This window comes from Rhinopithecus bieti, unplaced genomic scaffold (assembly GCF_001698545.2).
Source record: "Rhinopithecus bieti isolate Rb0 unplaced genomic scaffold, ASM169854v2 scaffold_4709, whole genome shotgun sequence".
Classification (NCBI taxonomy): domain Eukaryota; kingdom Metazoa; phylum Chordata; class Mammalia; order Primates; family Cercopithecidae; genus Rhinopithecus; species Rhinopithecus bieti.
In genome coordinates, this window is record NW_016805139.1 from 62,030 (window position 1) to 69,060 (window position 7,031).

Genomic DNA, 7,031 nt, shown 5'->3' on the forward strand with positions numbered 1-7,031 from the left:
GTATTGGGGTGGGAGTTACCCGATTTTCCAGGTGTTGTGTGTCTCAGTTCCCCTGGCTAGGGAAAGTGATTCCCTTCCCCCTTGCGCTTCCCAGGTGAGGCAATGCCTCACCCTGCTTCAGCTCTCGCTGGTTGGGCTGCAGCAACTGACCAGCACTGATTGTCCGGCACTCCCTAGTGAGATGACCCCAGTACCTCAGTTGAAAATGCAGAAATCACCGGTCTTTTGTGTCGCTCGCACTGGGAGTTGGAGACTGGAGCTGTTCCTATTCGGCCATCTAGCTCCGCCCCTCCAGAAAACTTTCTAATATGTAGTTTAGATTTCTTTAATTCATTAATTACTATTTATTTTCTTGTATTTATATTCTTGTTTTTGACAGTATTATAATGTGCAGCATTATAGAGAGCTCTTTAGATTCTATTACAGTTTTAAAAAACATGTGTTGCCTGGGCACTGTGGCTCATGCCTGTAATCCCAGCACTTTGCGAGGCCAAGGCGGGTGGATCACTTGAGGTCGGGAGTTTGAGACCAGCCTGATCAACATGAAGAAACCCCATCTATACTAAAAAGATAAAATTTACTGGACATGGTGATGCATACCTGTAATCCTAGCTACTTGGAAAACTGAGGCAGGAGAATAGCTTGAACCTGGGAGGCAGAGGTTGCAGTGAGCCAAGATAGTGCCATTGCACTCCAGCCTGGGCAACAAGAGTGAAACTCCATCTCAAAACAAACAAACAAACAAACAAACAAACAAACAAACAAACAAACACTCTATATTGTGGCCCCATATTATTATTATTTTGAAATCCCTGTTGTTGATTTTCAGAAAGCTTTAGCCTCTTCTCCTATTCTCCTAATAATCTAGCTATTGTTATTATTATTATCATTTCCTTCTTGACTCATCCAATTTAATATATATTTAGAGAACATGAAACCGAGATTACAGGGCTTAGAAAAATTATATCTAAAATAAGGCAAGATGTTTCTGAGTTCGGGCCTGAGGGATATTCCTCTATGCAAACTGAGTATGTGGCTGATTATGTGGACTCAATAATTCTGGTCTTTTGGAAAGCTTTTTTGGCTCAATTTTTGAGTGTAGGATAAATTCCAGATAAATATAAATACTGCTGGACTTCTGAGTTCTGGACAAAGAAAGCAATGCCTCTATGTTTTACACATAGTGTTGATGGTTGCTCTTTATAAAGACTGGTTAACATTTCTTTTCATTTGTTAGGACATTCGAACTTCTAAATTTGCTGAATGGTTGAGTAGATACAAACAGGAAAACCTTGATCTTGACATGCAAATTGACTACTGAAAGCAGGATGAAGAAAGAGGAAGAAAAGAGAGGTAAGGAGGGTAAATGCATACAAAATCTAGAACTTACTGTGAGCAGGAGCCCTTTCAAACTGCAAGTGAACCCTGCATAAAGTCACAGTGTAGAGGTATAAGAAGAGGTACCTGTGCAGATGGTCAGAGAGAGGCCGTGGCCACTTGGGTGTGACACAATAATGATGCCTTGGCAATGCACACTGCCAGGCAAACAATACTCAGTGGGTGTCTAAGAGGAATTTAGGCTGAGCTGACTTCCAAATAAATCAACTTATGATAAACAAAACTGTCTCCTTCATACGTTATTGGGTGCCCAATGAATCAAGATTGTATTTATTCCACTGACTATCAGACGATTCACCCATTTTTATAAAAATTTTCATAAATACAGAAAAGCTCTAAAGGCAATATAAGAACACATATACATCTCTCAGAATTATCCTATTTGCCTCAGGCTTGTTTAAAGGAATAAAGTGTTAAAGATGCAATTTAATTTCTTTTTAAATCCCTTCCCAGCCTCAGAATTGAGAAAGTGTGCCTACTACTACTAAGGGCAATTTTGGAGTTTGAGAAATTAGCGGGAAAAAATAAATATGTGATTTTATTTTATCTCATATTCTGGGTTATGCTGTACATAAAGTAAAAGGGAGTATTGCACATTCTTTTCTATAGATTTGTTTTCTTTTCATCATGTAATAGTGTATCAAATGTCTCATCAGATATTCATTAGGTCTACTTGATGGATAGCAGTACATTTGTTTTGGCACATACATTGTGGGTAAGGAGTTTCTAAAGTCATGTTTAATGAAGTTACATAGTTTTAATACCTGATGAGGGAGGGCCCCGACTGAGCAACCACAAGGGAAATAAAATGATTAAAACATCCTAGCTGCTGTTCTTTTTCACTTAGGAAACACAGAATACCAGATGCAGATATTTTGGGTGCAAAGTTTGCCTGTGGACAAATTATTTGTCTTTCCCATATTATATTTTATTCTGGATCACAAGATAGGAAAGATTGTCACAGGTTGCATTCCCAGGAAGCAGACACAGATTTGGGGTTTGCATGCAAGGGTTTTATTGTGTAATGCCTTGGGAACACTCCTGAAGAGAGTGAGGGAGGCAGGCTTTTGCAGAGGAAAAAGTTGAACTGTGATGCAAATACAACACAGGACTTAGCTGATCCCACGGAGCTCTTGAAAGCAGGGTGGCCCTTCTCAATTGTCCCCATTTGAGGCAAGAGTAAAAATGCTTGCTTCTGTGGAGGGAGTGATAGCCTTCAGTGAGGCAGTTCCTCATGGTCTAAGGTAATTTCAGGAGAGGGCCTTAAGTGCACACCATCAGCAGGGAACACTACCAGCATCTGGAGAAATGAGTGCCACAGTCCTGAAGGGGGAATCCACAGGGCTCGCCATAGCACTCAGCCTGTACATGCAGTGTATTTAAAATAGCACAAAGCAGATACAAGGGCATGTATATTGTTAATAGTCAAATCACATGTTGTTAATAGTCAAATAATCATTTAATTTCATCAGGGCAGCTATCCAAATTAATGTAATTTGATTTTTCTGCCAATATATATTTTATTCTTAGTAGTAAAATTATAAAAGTATGTGAATGTTTTTTCATATCTTTAAATAACTAAACCATTGAAATATCTATTTAAGAACTATTTCATGAAGAGGATCTCAAGCAATCAGACAGTAAGGGGATGTGCAAAAGTAAGAAAAACCATGTTCATTCTAAAGAAACAGCAATATAATTAGACAGATTAAATACACAGATGAGAACAATCATGTAACAACACATAAGAAAGTGCATAATAATGTCATAGAATGAAAATTCTAGTACAATATAGATTGTGGAATCTGCCAGAGTATGTTGGTGTCTGTGCTGGTAAAGAAATATCATTAATAAAAGGAACAGTTGAAGTTTCTCCTTCTACATTTCTCCAAAGGTACCACTTTTAGTAGGTTAAAGGTAATTACTGTCTCATTATTCTTTTTGTAAATACCTAGGTTATCAAAAGTTATCAAAAGAAAAATGGAACAGATACATGTTAGTTTCCAAAACTGTTTAGTCCAGTAAAACTTAATTTAAATGATGTTGCAATTGTATGACTTTGGTTACAATCTGGATTAAGTAATTTCCCCGAGTAGTTCTCTGTATACCTATAATGGAAAAGACATAGAATATAAGTAGTATTCTTGTGTTCATAAGAGCAGAGTTGTAGTCCTGATCTACTAGAAGTCAGCACTCTGGTGAAAATGCATCTACCATGTTGTTAACCATATCTCTGCTACTGTCCTCTATATAATGGCCTATGATGTTAACTATTCCTTAAGTTTAGAAAGAAAACAACTACATTTAGAAGTGCTAATCCTGTAGTTCCATAGGATTCTGGAAGAAATCTGACTACTGAGACTGATTGATTGATTGGAATGATATGATGTTTGAGTGAAATACCTGAATATAAGAATTATATAGTATAATCAGGGCCCAGGCTAGACTAGGTTTTGTTCTGAAAGCTTTCTTGAAAGTTGCAAGTTTGGAGTTCGTGGGAAAATTTACCCAGTAAGTATCATTTTCCTTAAAACAAAGTTACAAATGAGAGGTAGTCCTAGGCTAGTTCTCAGATGTTTAACAAAACTCGATTTTCTTAGATCTAACTTTGGGTCAAGGTTTCACTAAGTATGGATCCCTTGGTGAGTTGTGAGCTCCAGAGGTGACATGGAAATCTGGTGGCAGAAGAGGGCCCCAGGGAGAGGAGAAAGAAGGAAGCGGAGCCTCCAACAACCTGTATCTCATCATGGAGAGAAAAAGTGAGCTGAGCAGTCAAGGAAGAAAGTCTGTTGAATACATTAATGCCATTTCAATCTACAAGTTGTTTCCATGTTAGGGATTGTTTTAGATGATATTTTAGGATAATGCTTCAAATAAATAACGTTCAGTTTGATAGTTTTAATTCAAATTCATTTTGATATTTGACTCAAATTTATTTTACTTTGATAATTTTCACTTGCTTGTGGTAGTTTTAAAATAGGTCTTTACTTTTGGTCTTAATTTTACTTTCTTTTGGATTGTATTTATTGCCTAAATAACATTATAGTAACAATACAATAAATCAAATAGAAGAAAAATTTACTCACCATCTCCTCATGTTGACCTATCAGCTGCTTTCATTTTTCTGTTTTCTTGTGTAGTGTTTCCATACATAAACATTATAACCAAAACAGAGACATTTTGTGCTCTGCTCTTTTCACTTGACAGTGTATCATGTTTTATGATTCTTCATCCTTTACCCTCTACCACTCCTAAAAAGGAGAAACCTTGGCCTTCCAGATTCCATGTTGGGTGCCCAGACTTGTAAACCTCTGCCCTGGGCAATGATTTTTTATGCATCTTCCTTTCATGATGGGGCTGTATGTTCCATCTATGAGAACATTCGTCTCTGTGGCTGTCTTCTCCAATGAGAAGGTAATGACTTTCCATTCCCCTCTTAAAAGTGCAAAGAAACTGCACCTTCTCAGACACCACTTTGGGGATACTTATTATTTTCAGTGTCATTTGAATTTAAAGGTAATTTCAAGTTTTATAGTTGAAACACTTCTCAACTGGTTCCCTTTGTGTGATGCCTGGCATGTAGCAGGCATGCAATAAATGTTTATTAATGAAGAATATTTTCATAAAGGATTGCAATCAATTATGTTAGCAGAAGAAAATTTCTCATAATGTGTCTCCAAAAGAAAATTTGTGTGCCTACCAGAATAATTATTAAAATAAACAAACAAAACTTCCTAAAACAAAAATCATAAGGCATTGAAGCATACAGTTTGAAGAATAACGCTAGCCATTGTCCTATTTGCTTATAAACTCTTTTAAGCTTCACAACAACAACGTGTGATACTTTTATTTATACTCCTGTCTTGTAGATGAATACCATGCAGAGAAGTTAAGCTTGCCCAATTAATAAGCAAGTGTTGGAGATAAGATTTGGACACTGCCCTTTTGAGTTCCAAGTCTGTGTTCTTATATCTTTGTAGCACCTACAGGATGCTTGTAGGTTTTAGATAGCATAAAGATCAGAATACTGTAGAAAGAGGCTTCTAGGTGTTCCTTTAAGTATGATGAGTTGGTGCTTTGGAGTGGGAATGTCAGCAGCTGTGATTTCCTGTGGGGTTGTTCCTGATTCCATCCTAGTGTCTTAGAGCAGTTAACCTCTGGATTTTCTGAATTGTCTATAGGTGTAGATATGAACTTTTCGGGACCTTCAGTCATTTGAAAGTGCTCATGTCTAGTACAGGTTACCTAACTGCTTAGGAAACTATAGAGAAGATGATACTTCTATATTATACTTGCATATGAAGTGTTTGGGGTTGGCAGGGGAATGCTATGGGTTCTGCCATGGAAATTTCTAAAAATTGCAAGTTTGAAATTTAATATAATCAAGCAAAAGGAAATAAAATGAAGTGAAAAAAATTACATCTTTTAACAAGAAAAAGGATTGAATGTAATACTTGATTATATGTAGAGATGTGTTTTGTGAAATTATCTCACAATTTAAAAACTTATAAATGCTAGAAGGAATATCTAATGTTTTATAAAATTCTACAGACATATATTTTACTTTTATTTATTTTGAATAAATTGTAATACTAAACTCTGCATATCAATAAATACAACCTTAAGATAAAAATAAGTATGTTGTAGAATTTCAGTTAAAAAATATTGGCTATGAGTACTTATAATTTAACCTTTATTAGAACTATTAGTAATAATGGAAGTTTTTTTAAAAAAAGCCTTATTTGGACCAACCATCCACCAAGTAATGGTTGCCTTCTTCAATTCCCTGGGAAATTTTAAAAGACATAGCTAAACATTCTTAAAAATACTTCTGAGAAATACAGCTCCAGTTCATAGATATACTAAGTCTGTCAAAAACATTAAATGTCTGAGTGCAATAGCAACATTCTATTTTGGTGTCAGGAATTAATTTTAGGAAATATGAGCTTGTATTCACAATGTGATGTTATAATTGTAGGTTATAGAAATATGCTGGGAAGATAACACTATAAGTGTCTCTTCCATAAATTACATAAAGTGAGGCAATTTGAAATGAAACTGTGTGGTTTTTTTTAATGATTAAGTTAGTGTACTTTATGTTATTCAAAATACTCAGTTTTCAGAATGAGGCAAGGATGTTACAAACTAGTAACTTAGAATTAGGATGCGGATCCGTGTTTGTATAATATATAACTCATGAACTGTGCTTCTGACCTGCCAATATTACTCAAGATTTTTACTAGAAAGGTAACATAAATTTGAGACACAAATCAACAAAATTAAAACTACAAATGCACTAAAAACTATAATTTTGAGTTTTGAAAAAAGTATCCATCTCCTTAAGTGATGAGGTTGTGATTAGCAACTAAACTGAAGACAAAAGATACACTGATTAGAAATGTATCATCTATAATGCTTTTGCATATCTGTTGGAGAGTCTCAACTTTTGTATTTGAATGGCCTTCCTTAGTTGTTAGTGCTTCTTAATATTTACGCCAAAATGAAAATATGTTTGAGGCATATATAATAAATCTACCAGAATTCACTTTTCTCACTTACATCTGGAACGATATTAGCCCAGTTAATTTTATCACTAGCTTATTTGTGTGAATTTCATTTAATAAAACAAAGAG

The 7,031-nt window shown here is 35.5% G+C and overlaps 1 long non-coding RNA gene across 1 annotated transcript in view; it reads right to left on the minus strand.

Annotated features, from left to right (window-relative positions):
• Positions 1-1,479, minus strand: part of LOC108529192 (uncharacterized) — a 9,272-nt gene extending 7,793 nt beyond the window's left edge. Inside the window, exon 1 of the long non-coding RNA XR_001885429.1 lies at positions 1,391-1,479. This is a non-coding gene — a long non-coding RNA (uncharacterized LOC108529192). The remainder of the gene's footprint in view (positions 1-1,390) is intronic.
• Positions 1,480-7,031: the final 5,552 nt, after the last annotated feature.